At 41.1% G+C, this 20,121-nt stretch overlaps 1 protein-coding gene, 1 long non-coding RNA gene and 1 pseudogene across 2 annotated transcripts in view; 1 reads left to right on the forward strand and 2 right to left on the reverse strand.

Annotated features, from left to right (window-relative positions):
* On the reverse strand, positions 1 to 8,388 carry LOC118971350 (olfactory receptor-like protein OLF3; annotated as a pseudogene).
* LOC118971351 (olfactory receptor-like protein OLF3) overlaps positions 1 to 20,121 on the reverse strand; it is a 73,631-nt gene that overhangs the window by 36,032 nt on the left and 17,478 nt on the right. The gene's annotated exons all lie outside the window — the stretch shown is intronic.
* Positions 8,389 to 20,121, forward strand: part of LOC140849834 (uncharacterized) — a 27,679-nt gene continuing 15,946 nt past the window's right edge. The window contains exon 1 of the long non-coding RNA XR_012132071.1: positions 8,389 to 10,527. This is a non-coding gene — a long non-coding RNA (uncharacterized lncRNA). The remainder of the gene's footprint in view (positions 10,528 to 20,121) is intronic.

Consider the following 20,121-nt stretch of genomic DNA (forward strand, 5'->3'; position numbering starts at 1 on the left):
CAATAACAGGAGTAACTACAACTTTCATATATTACAGATGCAAATGGCATGACCGCTTTTAAAAAGTTCGGCAGTTCCTTAGGAGATAAAACGTACTCCTGTCCTAACAAACCCAGCAGTCGAACTCCTATGTGGAATTTCCTTTCACCAAATTAAATGCATTTCCGTTCACCGAAAAATCTGTACTAGAATGTTTATAATAGTTTTGTCCACAATTCTCCCAAATCAGAAACAATCCAAATGTACTTTAAAAAGTTAATCAACAAATTCAGGTACATCCATACAACTGAAATATTCCCTAACAAAAAAAAAGAGTGGAATCCTATAACGTGTAAAAACGTGAATGCATTTCAAATGCTTTATGCTAAGGGAGGGAAGTCAGACTCAAAGACTACATCCTACATGATTCCATTTATATGCTCTTTTGCAAAAGACCAATAGAGAAATCTGATGGTTGACAGTAGCTGGTGTTCAGAAAAATGGATTGACAAAAAAAGGCACATAAATATGCCTGGATAATGAAACTTTTCTGTCTTCATTGTGGTGGTGCTTATATGATTGTACGCATTTTTCAAAACCTATAGAACTCTGCACAAAAAAGGGTAAACTTTACTGTATGTAAATCAATTAAAAATAAAATAAGGAATTGGACTTTATTATTTGTTAATCTTATCTTAACATTTCGGCGTAAAAATCAAGCAGTAAGGAATTTGGAGGGTTGGCTGAACATGAGTTTTTATGGTAAAAACATGAATCTTTTTGATTATCACATTTTATAACTTGGTACCTACTTTAAACTTAAAAAGCTACAGCAATCTTAAACACATTTGTAATAATTATGAATAAGTCCAAATTATTGGAATTTGACTGGGTTGTGAGCTCCTTGAAGGTAAAGATCATTTGTTAGTTGTAAGTAACAAGAGTGTTAATTAGATGTGCAAAGGATATTTATGAAATGATCATATTAAAATAATAAGCTCATTGTGTTATCCAAAATAGGCTAGCTGAAATGAACAGTCCCCAAATAACCATGGCTTAACACAATAAAAATTTATCTCTCATTTACAACCCATGTGGGTGACCCTGGTGGAGATGACTGTTCTGCGTAGTTCTCAGGGTCTCAGGGCCTGGGCTTCCTCCACTAGGAAGCCCCCAGGACTCTGTGCTGGGCGACTCCAGAGCAAGACAGCAAACACCAGAGGCTGGTGCTTGAGAGAACCCAACAGGCCACGTCTGGAGATGGCATATTTTCTTTGCATCCACATTCCAGAAGTTAGAACTTGGTCTCATGGTTACACCTCAGTGCATGGGAGGCTTACATTTAGCCTATCTGTGCACCAAGAAGAAGAGAAAATGCATTTTATGAGCAATTAGCCAGTCTCGGCCGCATGCACTTGACTTTGACTCAGTCTGGCTCCATTGAAGTCATGTATTTATTCAGACCTGTATAACTGAAGAGGGATCTTTAGAATATTCAAACCCCATAGAAGAAAGCCCTCGATAGTAAGAAGTCTGAAATCATGCTAATGGCTAAACACTGAGGAGCATCTAGCCTGATCATTCCTCCACCGCACCCCCAACCCACAGTGTCCTCTCTGGAGGAGAAGCAGGAGCAGAATGTAGTCTTCAGCCTCAACAAGCCACACCAAAAATTCTGATCCAGATTGGAAATCCAATGCTTCCAAAATGGTTTGTTCTTGATCCAAGAAATAAGGAGTACAAGAATATTTTTTAAATGCTGGTGGTGAACATGTTATATTTCACAGAAACTCAGTACAAGACAGTAGTCCCTGCGGGCTGTGCAGCGGGACAGCAGGTCAATATCTACAACATTACATTTCTGCGGCAATACCTTCTCTAATCGGTGCACTGTGCCTTCAGGCCTAGTGTCTGGGTACCCAGCCTTGACAGGTGTATTATGATAACACCAGTATCATCTCCCCTGTATCTGTTCCTCAAGACCTAGTGTTTTCTATATTTGTCCGTTTTGGTTTACTGTGAGAAGGCCAGTCAGGCTCTGCAGGAATGGATGCCAGCTTCCAGAGCAGCCCAAAACAAGAGAATATCTCCTGATGGTCCATCTGCAGTACAAACGTTCTGCCACTCCATCCTTATGACCCCACATTTCCACTGGTACTTGAAGTGTCTATGGTGCATTGGGATGCTGTATCGGGACTGTGGGAAGATTGATTGGAGAATCAAAGTTCTAGTCCATAGGGTTTGGGGGCGGAAAATACCTCTTTGTCAAGATAGCTGTTCTTTTGAGAAACAGCTCTTGCTATGGTTAGGCCCTGGTAGGCCCTGAATGCCTCGCCATGGGCAACCAGGTCACCACACGCCAAGAGGTGTCCATCACAGCCTACCCTGAGGAACACATCATAAAGTAATATCTATGAGACTAGGCCTGAGCAGATCTTGAAGATCCAAGTAATTATCATGAACAGTTGGTTCACACTTCCATTGGGTCTATTCTTGCCAACCTGCCACTGAGCCTTCAACCCATTATGTGGTCTCCCACGTGATCCCCACAATTCTTTAACTGAGAAGGCATGGCCCTGAAAGGTCATGGACCAAGTGTCCCTTCTAAAAGGAGAAATACATTTGCCATCACTTTGTCTGGAAGGAAAATTATCTGAAGCCAAGATATGCACTGATTTAAAGGTCACGCTTAACCTTTGGCCCAGAGATAAAAGATAAAGTTTAGAAGATTAGGGACACAAAGCTTTAGGGAACAAATAGGAGTAAATTCATGTGTGTTTCATGTATTTCTCCTGACAAAAGAGGTTCTCAGTTGTCACAGGGACAGGAACACTGGCATACTTTAGGAGTCAGTCAGCCTCATTTCCCAAGCACACCAGGGGTCACAGTGGCAAAGATGATGACTACCTATGGGATCAACATATTGGATTGGTCCATCTAGCCAAGGCTAATTCAGTTACTACCATTACTGACTACCCACCTTGCCAAGGGCAGAGCCAACACTAAGCCTCCTGTAGAATACAGTACTCACATTGCAGCCTCTAAATTTCATTTTCCCCCAAAAAGAACCAGTGCCTCCAGCAGAAATAATTCCACTTATAAGGAAAAGTAAAAGAAAGGAGGATCATGTTGCAGGACACCAGAAAGTGAAGGAGCTGATGAAGATGAGGACGATCAGGTGGAAAGAGAACCAAGTAGCCAATTTGAATAGGCTTTCCGGTAGTCAGAGTAATCATCCTCGGAAGATGTCCAGGTCCTAATCCTCAGAATATGCTGCCTTAATAAAAAAGCAACCTGCAAGTGTGTTTTTATTAAGGATTTTAAAACAGGGAGGTTATTCTGGAAAATGTGTGTGCTGACAATATGATCACCAGGGTCCTTATAATAGCACAGTGAGAGACGTGAGCATGGAGGCAGAGAAGCAGGGGCACACGGAGGTCTCAACATGCTAACCTGCCGGGCTTGCGGGTGGAAGAAGGGTCCAGGAGCCCAGGAACGGGCACTGCCCGGGGAAGCTGGAGAAGCAGGGAATCAGCTTCTTTCCTGGTCCTCCAGAAAGGAGTGCAGCCTTGTGGACACCTAGAGTTTGGCCCAGTGAAACCCATTTCAGACTCCTGACCTCCAGAACTGGAAGATGATAATCTTGTGTTGTTTTAAGCCACAGAATTTGTGGTGATTTGTTACAGAACCAATAGGAAATTGAAACAGGCTCCCACTCAGCAAATACGGGACAATTTGAACATCAATGGGAGAATGACCGCAAGAATTTAAAATAGAGCAAGTAAGTTAACATTGATGAGTTCATAATGATAAAAAAAAAAAAACCCTCACCTTTTTGGTTGTATTAAAAAAATAATAAAGAAACAAAAATAAATAAAAATTTATTCTGCCTTTCCTATACTCAGGAAGAAAAAAGAGAGATTAGGAGGAAGTTTCTGTTTGTAAATGTGTTCCGGGCAATAAAGAGAAAAGAATGACAGACTGTCACCACCTTGGTGTCCCACGAGAAACCAACGGAGCCAGGGCCGTCGCTGTCCACCAGGGATAACTTTGCCCTCTCCGGGGGCATCGGGTAGTGTCTGGAGACTTGGCTGACTGTCAACACTGGCAGGAGTTGGGGGCCGGTATGTAACTGCTGCGTAGTGGGTGGAGATCAGGAAAGTTGCAAAATATCCTGTAAAGTACAGAATAGCCCCGTGAAAAACAATTACGCAGCCAGAAAAGCCAATAGACATTTCCTGCTACTGAGAAACCCTCGGCTGGGCAACATAATAACTATAATAAGGCCCGAAAAGAGAAACAGAACACTGTGTCCCACTTAATAATATATGCCACCATACAAAGTACTCTTACCAGAAGAAAAGAAAACACACTTAAATCTGATCAAGCCTCTGGTTCTAACGTGAGTATAGGGTTAATGGATCACACAAAACTGCACCCCTGAGATGGCATCAAAACGCCCAGACTGCATGGAAATCCAAATGGGAAAGACAACCCTGTTTTATTCAACAAATAATTCCAATGGGAAAAAAGGAAATTGAGGTTGTACCTGTAGGTTAGACAGGTCTTCAGAGACATAGCAAACTGCAATATAAGATCTTATTTGGATTCTTATTTGAACAAACTTATTTTTATATACATATTAGGGTTTGGGTTTTGTTTTCTTTTTTTACAAAACATTTCAGTGACATTATTATGGTTATTAGATAATGAACAAAATTTTAATCATCCAACATTTGTAAGTGCCCAAGTTCTTAAAAAGTTACATATAATGATGTTATTGTTCAGAATACCATCTAATTCTGCCCCTGAATCTACAGTACTTTCCTCCCTTATGTCAGGAATGTCATTCACAAGAAATTATGAATGAAGAATGTCTACTGTCTCAATGTATCCAAGTAATATAATGAGTGAGAATTTAACTCACTTAGAAAAGACAGTCTTCGGGGGGAAAAAAATCTATAAAATGGAAAAGATAAAAGTTGGAATTTAACATGTGGAATATAAGATTCCACTAGGCTGTTTCTAATACCTAAAGACTACTCTCAACATTTCTGCTTACTGAGCAATGAGGATTTGGAAATCTTTCCAGATGAAGCCAAACAAACTGAAGTGCTGGGTGATAACGAAGGAATTGTGGGATGGGAGGTGGAAAGAGTCACACTGTGACCAAATACCAGTCCCAGCAAGGCGGATACAGCATCTTCAACTATTCTGCTCCTTGAAGCATCATGTGGATATTTGTATTTTGGGCTAATTTTCTTCTTTCATCTCTTTCTTCTACCATTTTATATAAGGTGTGTACAGATGGCATATTTTTTGTTAACTGCACAATTAAAAGAATATTTAGACAGAATTGTGGCATTTTAGAGGGTGAACGGGATTCTTATGGGAATTCCAAAGTGGGAGAAGACCAAAGTGTTCCTCTGAGATCTCTCTTTAAGTCCGTGACTTGACTTTTCTCTTTCCTTATTGCCACTAGCTTAGCTCAGATTTCTTTAATGTCTCAATATAATCCTGAAGCAGCCGTCTAGCTGGTATCCTTGGCTCTAATCTTTTTGTCCTCTGACTCATTTGCTTAAGTGATATCTCAAAAATGTAAGTTTTATCAACCTTTGCTCCAGCTGAAAAATCTTTAATGGCTCCCAGTTGATGTTAGGATAAAGTTGAAAGTAAACTGACATTCAATGCCCTCCAGACTAGGCGTGGTCTGACACCTGCCTCATCCTCAGTCACCTGTGCTCAGCAAGCACGGCTTTAGGACATGGTTGAATTCATGGCCTTGCCCAGCTGTGCACAGTTCACAGGATGCTCCTATGCCCAGGTCGCATGTCATCTACATTATTTGTTCTCACTTTTCTGGTCTCCACCAGGACCTCTTCTGGTCCTTTCACAAGGAAGGCTTCACAATCACCCTCAAGGCTTGCTCTCCTATCTGTCATCACTACAATGCAGCCAGATCCTTGTCATATCCTTATATGGATTATTGTGTTTCAAGAACCATTTATTGTCACTGACACACAGTAGATAGCACACTGATATTTCTGAATTAACACCAAATGAAATTTAGCCCACTAGCATTGACATCTTTTGGAATAACTGCCTATATTGCAAAATTTAGGGTTGATTACGTTTAGGTAGACCTAAAACGCCAAGTGAGCTTTGGGTACATGAAACTTCAGCACTGTTTGAATGCTGAGATTCCGTGACAATGTTTCAAAAAAGAACTGCAGATCAACTGACTTAAAGAAGAGACAACAGCAAGGAAGAACATGAGCCTTCAGGGGGCTGAGAAGACGAGCTATTACCACATTCGTTTGCTCTTTCCCCTCCCTTATCCCTGTGCTGTTAAGCTTCCCCGAGTTACCGTATTTAATGTATGCTTCTTCTAAGAGGCGCGGTCCACGCTCAGACTAGTCCGCCTCGGTCATTTACAAGATCAACTAGTGCCTATTGTGTATGGGAGGAGGGATGGAACAGGCCCCTGAGCATGGTGGCATCTGCACAACTGACGGGACTATCCTGATCCCCACAGTACAGATTAAAGTTGTCCCATCGTTCCTCACATTTTGCTGAAGAATCTGTCCTTTCTTAGATTACTTGCGACTTTTACATTCCAAACATTATTTAATATTTCATGTGCTTATTTGTCTCCAAAACCTCAGAAAAAAAGCTTATGGGTTTTTCAGAGAGATTGGAACATTTTTAACATTTAATGGTACCTCTTACATATGCAGTAAAACTCTCCTCAAACAGTGTGTATGCTACCCAGTGTGCCTGAAATACAGCTTTTCCTTGGCCAAAAATGACTGCATATACAACATTCAGTTGTATTTCTCTTCATGTAAAATAACCCTTCAGTTGCTGCTCCTCCACTGAGTCGTCTCCGGCACTCAGACACACACATGACACCCACATGTCGCAGGTCCGGCACCAAACTTCTCCAGCAGCTTTGACAGCCACACCCCTTGGAACACTGACGCACACAATTACCCCATGTGACGACCTGTGTCATGCCATTTTTTAAGTGAGTCTAAAAGACGAAAATGTTTTTTGTTCCCAATGGAAAACACAATCACCTTGGAAAAAATGTGGATGAGTAATAACCAGTGGTCCAAAGCAAGATCCATGAATAGCTTCATGATTACAAACAATGTGACAAATGAAGAGAGTAAATTTTTTCCTATTAATATTAAGCCAAAGGAAAAGAGATTGAGTAATTGTGAGGTCTATTATAGCAGTGCCTGATTTCTCTGAACATGATTCCATGCCACACAAACACCCCCACATCCCACACCCAACCCAGCCACTCAGCCTCCCGCACAGCGTCACCAGCACACGTATCCTCATCCGTTCCTGGTTGCCAGGGCGATGGAGCTGACGCCGGTCATATCTGAGTTGGGGAGGAGAACTCGTAGGCAAGGCTCTTTCCTCTAAATGATGCTCACGATTCACCAACTTGTCAGTTTAGGTGTTAATCCAGATAATTGCCCTAACACTTTCTTCCAGGCCCCCTTCATCTCCTTGTTCCTTAGACTATATAAATCATGGGGTTCAGCATGGGTGTCAAAATAGCATAGAAGAGAGAGATCAATGTCTCCTGAAGGACAGCAGGGCTGGAGCGGGGCTGGGTGTAAGTGAAAATGGCCATGCCATAGCACAGGGCAACCACTGTGAGGTGGAGGCACAGGTGTGGAAGGCTTTCCTCCTCCCCTCTGTGGACTGGATCTTTAGGATGGTGGAGATGATCTGGATGTAGGACAAGAGAACCAGGCAGAAGGGTGTCATCAGCAGGATGACGCTAGAAACCATGATTGCAACCTCATTGGAGGAGGTGTCCACACAGGCCAACCTGAGCACAGCTAGGAGTTCACAGGATATGTGATCAATATACTTGTTCATGCACATGGGCAGCTGAAAGGTGATAGCGGTCTGCACGAGGGCGTTGACAGACCCACTGACCAAGTACGTGGTGACCAACCTGGCACAGAGTCCTCCGTGCATGATGACCGAGTACCTCAGGGGGTCACACACAGCCACATAGCGGTCATAGGCCATCACTGCCAGTAGAACAAACTCAATCCCACCCAAGCCCAGGGAGAAGAATAACTGGGCTGCACAGTTCACAAAGGAGATAGCTTTATGTTCTGCAAGAAGATGCACCAGCATCTGAGGGACGATGCTTGTGGCATAAGACACATCAACAAGTGCGAGGTTGCTGAGGAAGAAATACATGGGAGTGTGGAGTCGGCTGTCCAGTCTGATCAGAAGGACAATGAGGAAGTTCCCCAGCACTGTCGCCAGGTACATGACCAAGAACAGGACAAAAAGACAGACCTGAGTGTCCCAGTCACGGGACAGGCCCAGGAGGATAAACTCTCTCACCCATGTCTAGTTATCTGTGTCCATTTAAAAATATGAAGACTATCAATCTGCAGAGAAAGTCAGAAATAACAGAAGCTGTTGAATCAAAGAAACATAAAAATAACATTTTGTGAATACAACTGGGTGGGCTTGGTTTCAAATCTATTACAGACAAAGATGACAGCTTTCATATATACATTATGTCCAATCCACATCAGAGACAGGCCAGAACCTTCATAAAGACATGATACATTCTTAGGAAGACCTGAGGAATAAGGTCTCCTTATCTCTTAAAGCCTGGGGATCATTTGGTGCTATTTTAAGAGCTCTTTTTTTTTTTTACCAACTTACCTCAGATTCCAAGGTGAGGAGAGCTTGACAGGTTACCAATTATGTTAGGTAAATGACAAACAAATAAGAAAAACCTGGTTGGAAAGTTACAAAAACTACCATTAACTATGTTAACTAGACCCATCATGATGAAATGAGCAATTCCATTACAAAAAGACATATTGGGAAGAGGCAGGGCCTCAGGAAAGTACTGGAATCAGAGACCCTAGGTTTCAAACCTACACTATTTAGCAACTATGTGATTCTGGTTTAAATGATGAACTTTTACCTGAAACAGAGAATGTTACTCAGCTCAAAAGTGCAGTTCAGCTCAAAGATAGGAACTGTGGAGACAGCACTTTGTGAACTGCTACTGGTAACAGGGCTACAGTGGCTGAGAACTGTAGTAACACAACCCCTGCCTTGGGACAAACAAGCACATGTGCTTTTCCCATGCACCTCCTCCATAAATTCAGACACAAATAATACTGGATGCAGTCTTTACTAGAACTGAGGGCCTATGAATGGACAGGACATGTTGAGGACCTGGGGACCTGGGGACATCTACTTTGGCCTCTTCAGTCTTCAATGGGATAGGATGGGGTAGGGGACTGGAATTTTACCTTGTTCTTTCTCTTTTTCTCTTTCAACATGCTAAGACGCTAGCTACCCTTTATGTATGGGATCAGAAGAAAGGAAATGAGAGTGTAAATACTTCACTTTCTCAGTACAAGAGAGGAAGGGAAAACACATGCTTAAGGCAGAAGAAGCTAGGGATTCATGCAGATATGCACCAGAACATGATGTTTCTGTTGCCAAGTAAGTGCTTTTTCAGTAGAACTAGATGTGGCAAGATCATTTTGAACATTAAGCAGAAATGGTTTCATTTGATAAAGCTTTGTGTAGGACTGACACTCTCCCCATTTCTCCTTGCCTAGTCACTAGCTTTCTTGTCTTAAGGGGAACAAAATAACACAGAAGACACAGAGGTGGGAAGAGGACTTGAGGGCAGACATGAGCTGCTCAGCCATCCCAGGAACCACAGTGGCCAGACTGGCCTCTCTGTGCAGAAAGGTGAAGACTGTGAATGCTTCTATTCGCTGCCCTGATGAAGGACAGCACAGAACAGGTAGGTCCAGAAATGTGCACCTCTTTCATGTTCAGTCACATGCAGTTCTTAAGCCTCTTTCCTCGTGTCCTCCTCAAAACCTGACCCCCACATGGGGCCTCCTCTCCAGCCCTGCCATGACTCACACCACCAGCCCTCCCTTTGCCTATCTTCAATCATGCTCAGACTGAGAAAGTATCTACTTGCATCAAAGAATACATTCACATTTAATTCTGAAACCTCAAGAAAATACTGATCTTAAAAATCTGTTAAGTGTTGTTAAATTCATAGCAGACCAGAAGCAGAAACCAGGCATTTCTACTTACTTGGCAAACAACTATAAAGTGCCATCTTAGCTAGGTCCTTGGATTTCAAACTGAATATTACACTTCCTTGTGCTCAAAGACGTAACCCACCCATGGAGGAAAAGGCACAGAACAGACCAGCATGTTCCCTGCTGCCCTGGGCAAGCTGCCTGGCGAACATGCCCGTGATGACTCAGTCTGTGCCTCTCACCCACTCCGCATGTGTCTCCACTACTACTACAGCCCATGTTATTACAAATGGGTGACAGTGCTCCGTCTCAGTGCGAGTGGGAGCTTCAGAACTAACAGTTTCTGCCTTGCGTCCATTCTCCTCTGCTCCCTGGACATTAAAAGCAAGCCATCTGGCCTCCCTGCATTTCCTAATTCTTCATCTGTACAACGTGGAGAACACCCGTCACTGGGAAGGGTCATCGGCGAAATGTAAGAATTGAAGGTCTGACCTTCCTCTTCTTGGGGTGAACAGGGCTCCTGTTACTTGGCGACGACAATTGATGTAACCTTTGATTTCATGCGCTCTGCCTCAGGGTCTGGTTCCGGGCTGTCCTGGGGTTTCTCTTGCTCCTGATGACTCCTTTTCCCTCATTATAAAAAAATACAGTTCTCAGTGTGGGCATATATATCAAACCTAAAATTATAAATTTTAATTAATTACTTTAGTATTTGTTGATGTCTGCAATTGTGATCTCTGATTTCTGTAGGCTCAACTCAAAATTCTGTTGTAAAATTCTCTATCTCCTGTAACCATTGACTGAATACCACCTAAAGATTAGTATGTCCGACCAATAATATTCAATGAATGTCTATCTACAAGTTATCCACCTGCTCGAAGGTCGGTGACCCAGTTGAACCTCGCACCCCGAAAATTAAAAGATACCAAAGGCATGACAGCACAGTTACGTTAGGCATGGGCTGATTAGTCATGAATCCATCGAGATGTCTTATTTAAGAGGAACGAGTGAGCGGTTAGAGTAGTATGACCTTGAAGTAAGAACCAGATGCCAGGTATAGTTTCAGTATAACTACCCCACAGTCCTAATGGGCCCGGAGCGAGAAGAGGGACACGATTGTGAGCGGGTTGGTGATTTCACGCGTCATGGTGATTAGGCGGCCTTCAGTGGTAGGGATACGCATGTTGACTGGAAATGATTTGACTTGATGTGCTATGTCCGATCAATAATAATATGTACTATGTACTCTAAGGATATTATGTACTTGCTTATATGCATGGACTAAATCACTAATGCACGATTAAACGTAATATGTCCTAGGTACTATAATAATATAATGTACCTGCTTATATGCATGGGCTAAACCATTAATGCACGATTCTACATAGCATATACTGTATAATGCTTGTTGGGCTTTAATTATATTGCAGTAAGTAGTTTATGAAGAATTTCAGCTTTGGGTGCTGACGGTAGGGCTTTTGTCTTCTTCCTGAGTCTTGGGGAGGGTTAGTTCCTTTGCTGGTTTACAAGACCAGGGTATTGATATATACTATGAAGACTCTTCATTTTATAAGATTATTTTCAATGATACCTGAGATTGGCATTGCTGCTAGGATTAGTGTAAAGTAGAGAATAGAGGCCACTTGTCGGATTAGAATGAAAGGGTGCTCTACAGGCTGTCCTCCGATTCAAGTTAGGACTAGTAGGTCAGCTACTAGAAGCCAGAAGATGGTTTGGCTTAGGGGTTGGAATATTATAGTTCGTTGTTTTGATGCATGTAGCAGTGGGATGAGTGCTAATACAAGGATGGATAGGACTAGTGCTAATACCCGTCCTAGTTCGTTGGGGATTGAGTGTAAAATTGCGTATGCAAATAAGAAGTATCATTCTGGCTTCATATGGGGTGGTGTGTTTAGGGGGTTTGCTGGTGTATAGTTGTCTGGGGTCTCCTAGTAGGTCGGGGAAGAATAGGGCTAGGCTTATTAATGCTACAATTATAATAAATAGGCCTAAGATATCTTTGGTTGTGTAGTATGTGTGGAATGGGATTTTGTCTGAATCGGATACGATTCCCATTGGGTTGTTAGATCCAGTTTCGTGTAGGAATAACAGGTGTACTAGTGCTAAGCCAAGGATTACAAAAGGGAGGATGAAGTGGATGGCGAAGAATCGAGTGAGAGTTGCTTTGTCTACTGAGAATCCCCCTCAGATTCACTCTACTAGGCTAGACCCGATATAAGGAATTGCAGATAAAAGGTTTGTGATTACTGTGGCACCTCAAAAGGATATCTGTCCTCATGGCAGGACGTAGCCTATGAAGGCGGTTGCTGTTACTGCAAATAGAAGTAAGATGCTGATGTTTCATGTTTCCTTGTAGGCAAATGATCTGTAGTAGAAATAGCCTCATCCGATGTGTATAAACAGGCAAATGAAGAATATGGAGGCTCCGTTAGCATGTATATATCGGATAATTCATCCGTGGTTAACATCTCGGCAGATGTGAGTGACTGATGAGAATGCAGTGGATGTGTCTGCTGTGTAGTGCATGGCTAAGAATAAGCCTGTCAGAATTTGCAGGATTAGACAGATTCCTAGTAAGGACCCAAAGTCTCATCATGCTGAGATGTTAGAGGGAGTGGGTACATCAGTGAAAGAGTCATTAATGCTTTTGAGTAGGGGATGCGTTTTTCGAATGTTTGTCATTAGGTTTCTATAGTTTAATTACAATGATGATTTTTCATGTCATAGGTCATGGTTTGAGTCCATGTGGAAATAATGACATATGTTGTGTTTATTTTGAGGATTATTTCTGTGATTAGTTTTTTAGGGTTTTCTTCAAAACCTTCTCCGATTTATGGGGGATTTAGTTTGGTTGTGGCTGGTGGGGTTGGTTGTGGGATTGTAGTTAATTTTGGTGGGTCTTTTTTAGGTTTGATGGTTTTCTTGATTTATCTTGGGGGTATGTTGGTTGTTTTTGGTTATACAGCGGCTATGGCTATTGAAGAGTATCCTGAGATTTGGATGTCTAATGTAGTTGTGTTTGGTGCTTTTGTTGCTGATATGGTGATAGAGTCAATTCTAGTGCTTTATATGTTGAAGGGTGAGGGGTTGAGTGTTGTTTTTGATTTTAGTAATCAAAGTGATTGGACAACGTATGATATTAGGGGGTCTGAGTTTTTAGTGAGGAAACCGCGGGTGTTGCTGCTCTTTATAGCTATGGTGTTTGGTTTGTGGTTGTAACTGGGTGGTCCTTGTTGATTTGTGTTGTTATTGTTATGGAGATGACTCGAGGTAATAGAATAGAAGAAGGATTAGGGTGATTGTTGTTGCAAATGATAGGAAGTAGAGTTTAATTAGGCCCTTTTGATTGGATGTTATTAGAGAGGCTTTTATGTGGAAGTATGAGGTTGATTTTGGTAAGATGTTTTCTAGTCATATTGTCTAGAATAAGGGATGCTAGTTTTTGGCTTGTTGTTAGTGTTCGTAGTGGTCAGGAGTGATGGATGATTGTGGGGAAGTAGCCTAGTAGGTTTGAGAATTTGAAGGCATTTGAGGGGTTTTTGTGGCGTAGGTTTAGGGATAGACTGCATAGCTCTAGAGCTAGTATGAAGCCTAGGATTGTGACAGCTAGGGTGATATATTTTAGGTAGTGTGGTATAGTTGTTTGGGGTATAGATGTTGGGGGGATGTTGTTGGATAGTAGGAATTCAGCTTAATACTTCCTAGTATTAAGCGTTTGATTGGGTTTATTAGTGAAGGGTTATTTTCATTGATGCTGGCTAGGGTATTAAATCGGGGTTGTCCTCGGAGTGCGAAGAAGATGATTCGTGCACTGTAGGCAGCTGTTAAAGAGGTGGCTAGTAGTGTAATAAATAGGGCTCAGGCATTTGTGTAGGATATGTTGGCGGTTTCGATAATCAGGTCTTTGGAGTAGAAGCCTGTTAGGAAAGGGGTTCCTGTTAGGGCAAGACTGCCGATGATGAGGGCAGAGGTGGTAGTGGGAAGAGTGTGGAATAGTCCTCCTATTTTGCGGATATCTTGTTCGTCATTTAGGCTGTGAATGATTGATCCGGAGCATATGAAGAGTATGGCCTTAAAGAAGGTGTGGGTGCAGATGTGCATGAAGGCTAAGTGGGGCTGGTTAATGCCGATGGTGACTATTATAAGGCCAAGTTGGCTTGAGGTTGAGAAGGCTACAATCTTTTTTATATCGTTTTGAGTGAGAGCACAGATAGCTGTGAATAGGGTTGTAATGGCCCCTAGGCATAGAGTTGCCATTTGAATTGTTTTGTTTTTCTCTATTAAAGGGTGAAGTCGGGTTAGTAGGAACACTCCTGCGACTACTATTGTGCTGGAGTGGAGTAGGGCTGATACTGGAGTTGGTCTTTCTATAGCGGAAGGAAGTCAGGGATGTAGTCCAAATTGTGCAGATTTTCCAGTTGCTGCTAATAATAGACCAATTAGGGGGATGTTTGTGTATTCGGGGTTTAGTATGAAGATCTGTTGAAGATCTCATGAGTTTAGGTTTATGAGGAATCATGCTATTGATACAAGGAATCCAATATCTCCAATGCGATTATATAGAATGGCTTCTATAGCTGCTGTGTTTGCGTCTGTTCGTCCATATCATCAACCAATTAGGAGAAAGGATATAATGCCTACGCCTTCTCATCTGATGAAAAGTTGAAATATGTTGTTGTCGGATACTAGAATCATTATTGTGATTAGGAAAATTAGTAGATATTTGAAAAATCGATTGATATGGGGATCTGATTTTATATATCACCGAGAATTCTATGATAGGTCATGTGACAAATAGGGCTACTGGTGTAAATATTATAGAGAGGTAGTCTAGTTTGAAGCTTATTGTTACTTTTATTGTTTGGATTGTTATTCAGTGTCAGTTGAAGATAGTTGCCTCTTCATTTGAGTAGATAAATATTATTGCAGGGATTATGCTGATGATAAAGGCTAGTGCAACCATATTTTTTACACGGGAGGGGTAGTTTTTGCTTGTATAGATATTTGTGGGGGTGATTATAATCAGCATAGTCAATACTGTTAGTGTTATGGTGAAAAGCATGTTAAAATGTTAATTACTTTTACTTGGAGTTGCACCAAATTTTTTATTCCTGAAACCAACGGATGTCTGTCATCCCCTAAAAGTTTAAAAAAGTCACATTTTTATGTATGGGGGCAGGAATTAGCAGTTCTTGCATACTTCTTTGGTAAGTAAGAAGTTAGGGTCTCCTATTATCAGATTCACAATCTAATGTTTTATATACTTACAGTAAAGGCATCCTAGGATGATTTTGGGATTAATTGATAGTATTACGAGGGGTAGTATGTGGAGAGCTATTAGGGTGTTTTCTCGGGTAAAGGAGGGGTTGATATTGTTGATATGGTGGGTGTACTTGCTTCGTTGAGTAGCTATTAGTATGTATAGGGGGTAGATAGCTGTGATGATGATGTTTATTCCAGTGAGAATAATGGTAATATTAGATCATGAGAATGTTGATATTACTATGAATAGTTCTCCGATTAAGTTAATACTAGGTGGTAAGGCCAGGTTAGCTAAGCTTGCTAAGAGTCATCAAGCAGCTATTAGGGGTAGGGGGTCTGCAGTCCTCATGCTAGTATTATAGTTTGGCTGTGAATTCGTTCATAGTTTGTATTTGCTAGGCAGAATAGTATGGATGATGTTAGGCCATGGGCGATCATGAGAGCAGTGGCTCCTTTGTAACTTCATGGGGTTTGGATTAGGATTGCAACGATTACTACTGCTATGTGGCTTACAGAGGAGTCGGCAATTAGTGACTTTAAATCAGTTTGGCGAAGACAGATGGAGCCTGTTATGATTATTCCTCATAGGGGTAGTATTAGAAATGGGTACGCTATGAATGTTGTTAATGGTTCGAGTATAACAGTGATGCGTAATATGCCGTATCCACCTAGCTTAAGTAGTACGGCTGCAAGTACTATGGAACCTGCAATGGGAGCTTCTACGTGGGCTTTTGGTAGTCAGAGGTGTAGTCCATATAGGGGTATTTTTACTATGAATGCTATTATGCATGCTAGTCTAATTAGTATATTCGATCAAGAGTCGTTTATAGGTTTTGCTCAGTATTGTAGTATTAGTATATTGAGAGTTCCTGTTATGTTTTGGGTATATGTAAGCACTACTAAAAGGGGGAGTGAACCTCCTATTGTGTAGAAGAGAAAATAGGATCCTGCATTTAGTCATTCTGCTTGGTTTCCTCATCGTGTGATGATGATTAGGGTTGGTACGAGTGTTGCTTCAAATAAGATATAAAATATAATGAATTCGGAAGAGGTAAATGTTATAATTAGTAGTACTTGAATGGTGATTAGTATAATGATGTATAGTTTTTTTTGGTTTAGAGGTTCATTAGAGAGATGGGCTTGACTGGTTATTAATATTAAGAGGAGAAGTCATGTTGTTAGTACAACTAAGGGTGCTGATAGGGGATCTGAAAAGAAGGTAGTTGAGAAGTTTATGCTATTGTGGTCATGTTGGCCTAGGGTGCTTAAGGATGTTAAACTGATTAACATGCTATATGACGTGACATTAATTCATACTATGTTTTTGTTTGATAGTCATGTTAGGGGAATTAGTATGGTTGTGGGGATAATTAGTTTTAGCATTGGAGTAGGTTTAGGCTTTGTACGTAGTCTGTGCCGTATGTGTTAGATATGAGTACTAATAGAGAGAGACCTAGGGCGGCTTCACATGCTGCTAGTACAAGGAGGATGATGGGTACTCTGTTAGCTAGCGTGAAGTGGTTAGTCAGGATTGTGACAGTAATTATTACGAATAGGGATAGTATTATGCCTTCTAGGCATAATAGTGCGGATATTAAGTGCGATCGGTACATTAATATTCCTACTAGGGGGATGGTGAATGCCAGTATTGTGTTGATGTAGATTAGAGACATTTGATAGCTATGAGTGGATCATAATCTAATGAGTCGAAATCATTTATTTTGTGTAAACTAGCTATCCTATTTGGTTCATTCTAGGCCTTTTTGTGTTCATTCGTAGGCTAGGCTGATTGCTAATAGTAAGATAAGTATTAGAGCCACTGTAACTATGTTATTTAGGTTATTTGTTTGTGATGCTCATGGAAGTGGTAGAAGTAGTGCAATTTCTAGATCAAAGAGTAGGAATGTAATAGCGATTAGGAAAAACTTCATGGAGAATGGTAGTCGTGCTGATCCTATGGGATCGAACCCGCATTCTTAGGGAGTGATTTTCTCTGAATATGTATTTAGTTGAGGAAGTCAGAAGGCAATTAAAATAAGTAGGGATGCTAGTATGGTATTCATTACTATTACTAAGAGTAGGTTTATTATTTTCTTCTGGATTGTAACCAGAGCTTGTTAATTGGAAGTCAACTGTACTGTACATACTTAGAAAAGAGGAACCTCATCAGTAAATAGAGACATATAGGAATAATCATACTACGTCTGCAAAGTGTCAGTATCAAGCAGCAGCTTCAAATCCGAAGTGGTGGTTTGATGTAAAGTGATATTTTAGTTGTCGTAGTAGACATACAATTAGGAAGGAGGTGCCGATAATGACATGTAAGCCGTGGAATCCAGTTGCTACAAAGAAAGTGGAACCATATACGCCGTCGGAAATTGTAAATGGTGCTTCATAGTACTCTGAAATTTGTAATAGTGTAAAGTAAATGCCTAGGAGGATTGTGATTAGTAAGGCTTGGGTTATGTGGTTTCGATTGCCTTCTATTAAGCTGTGATATGCTCAAGTAATTGATACCCCTGAGGCCAGGAGAACAGATGTGTTGAGCAGAGGGACTTCTAGTGGGTTTAGTGGGTTAATACCCATAGCAGGTCAGCATCCACCTAATTCAGGGGTGGGAGCTAGGCTTGAGTGGTAGAATGCTCAGAAAAAGCCAGCAATGAAAAATATTTCTGAGATGATAAATAGGACTATGCCATATCGGAGTCCTTTTTGAACTGTAGGTGTATGGTGACTTTGAAAGGTACTTTCTCGTACAATGTCACATCATCATTGATATATTGTTAAAAAGTTTGTTAGTCCTAGGAGCAGTAGTACTACAGAGTTGAAGTGAAATCATATTGCTAGACCTGATGTTATTAGAAGGGCAGATAGGGCTCCGGTTAGAGGTCAAGGGCTTGGATTTACTATGTGGTAGGAGTGGGTTTGATGGGTCATTATGTGTTATCATGTAAGTAAAGACTGACTAGGAGAGTGCATAAGTATGCTTGAATGAGTGCGTCCGCAAATTCAAGGATCGTAAGTAGGACTAGGACAATGAAAGTGGTTGTAGCCACAGTGAGGTTGATTGATATTAGAGCAAGAGTTGCACTTCCAATTAAGTGTATTAGTAGGTGGCCAGCAGTAATGTTGGCAGTTAGTCGTACTGCGAGTTGGATTAGCAGGGGTTGGATTAGCAGGCTGATTGTTTCAATAATTACTAGTATTGGGATAAGAAGAGTTGGTGTGCCTTGGGGTAGAAAGTGGGCTAGAGATGTTTTTGTCTTGTGTCAGAATCCTGTAACTATGGAAGCTGCTCATAGAGGAACGGCTATGCTTAGGTTTATTGATAATTGGGTTGTGGGTGTAAATGAATGGGGTAGTAGGCCTAGCAGGTTTGTAGATGCAATGAAAATAATTAGTGTTACTAATATTAAGGTCCAGGTTTGTCCTTTGTAGTTGTGGATGCTTATTATTTGTTTGGATGTTTGTTTCAAGAGTCATTGTTGGGTGGATACGACGCGGTTGTTAATTAGTCGTTTTGATGTTGGGGAGAGGGTTATCAGGAATATAATGATAATTGTGACAATAGGAATTCCTATTATTACTGGGGTAATAAAAGAGGCAAATAGATTTTCGTTCATTTTTTTTCTCAGGGAGTAAGTGTTTTGTGATGTAATTTTATTGAAGTCTGCATTGTGGGGGTAGTGGTGTTTAGAGATTTGTAATTGAAATAGAATAAAGAGAGTTAGGATCATGGATATAATTGTAATAGATCATGTTGTGGTGTCTAGCTGAGGTATGTCATTAAGGAGAGGCGTGTTCTCTGTCTCTAACTTAAAAGGTTAGCACTACTAGCTTCTTAATGATTTACAGTATAGATGCAGTTCAGCTTTCGAATGTTTTTAGGGGTACTAGTTCAAGGACGGTTGGCATGAAGCTATGATTTGAGCCGCAGATTTCTGAGTATTGTCCGTAGAACAGGCCTGGTTGGGTTGATATCAGGGTTGTTTGGTTTAGGCGTCTGGGAATAGCATCTGTTTTTAGACCTAAGGATGGGACCACTCAGGAGTGTAGGACATCTTCAGATGAAATGAGTATGCGGATAGTTATTTCTATGGGTAGTACAAGTCAGTTATCTACCTCTAGAAGTCGAAGTTCACCAGGTTTCAAGTCTTGAGTTGGGATTATGTATGAGTCAAAACTTGGGTCTTCATAATCTGTATATTCATAGCTTCAGTATCATTGATGGCCTATTGTCTTTACGGTTAAAGAAGGATTATTAATTTCGTCTATTATGTAAAGGATGTGTAAGGAGGACAGAGCAATGAGGATTAAGATGATTGCAGGTAAGATAGTTCAGATAGTTTCTACTTCTTGAGCATCTATTGTATTTGTATGGGTAAGTTTGGTTGTTAGTATGAGAGAGATGATGTATAGTACTAGAGAGCTAATTAAGAAGACGATTATTAGTGTGTGGTCATGGAAGTGAAGTAGTTCTTCTATAATTGGAGATATGGCATCTTGAAAGCCTAATTGGAGTGAATACGCCATAGAAGCATAAAGGGCTTAAACCTATAACTTAACTTTGACAAAGTTATGTGAATTTTACTAATACTTCTGTGATTGAGAGAGACATAGAGGTTATGATATTGGCTTGAAACCATTGTTTGAGGGTTCGATTTCTTCCTTTCTTGTTTTGACTAAATTTACGAAGGCAGGTTCTTCGAATGTGTGATAGGGTGGTGGGCAGCCATGTAGTCACTCGAGGTTGGTGTTTGTTGATTCTACTATGAGAACTTCT

The sequence above is a fragment of the Manis javanica genome, chromosome 6 (genome assembly GCF_040802235.1).
Source record: "Manis javanica isolate MJ-LG chromosome 6, MJ_LKY, whole genome shotgun sequence".
Lineage (NCBI taxonomy): Eukaryota > Metazoa > Chordata > Mammalia > Pholidota > Manidae > Manis > Manis javanica.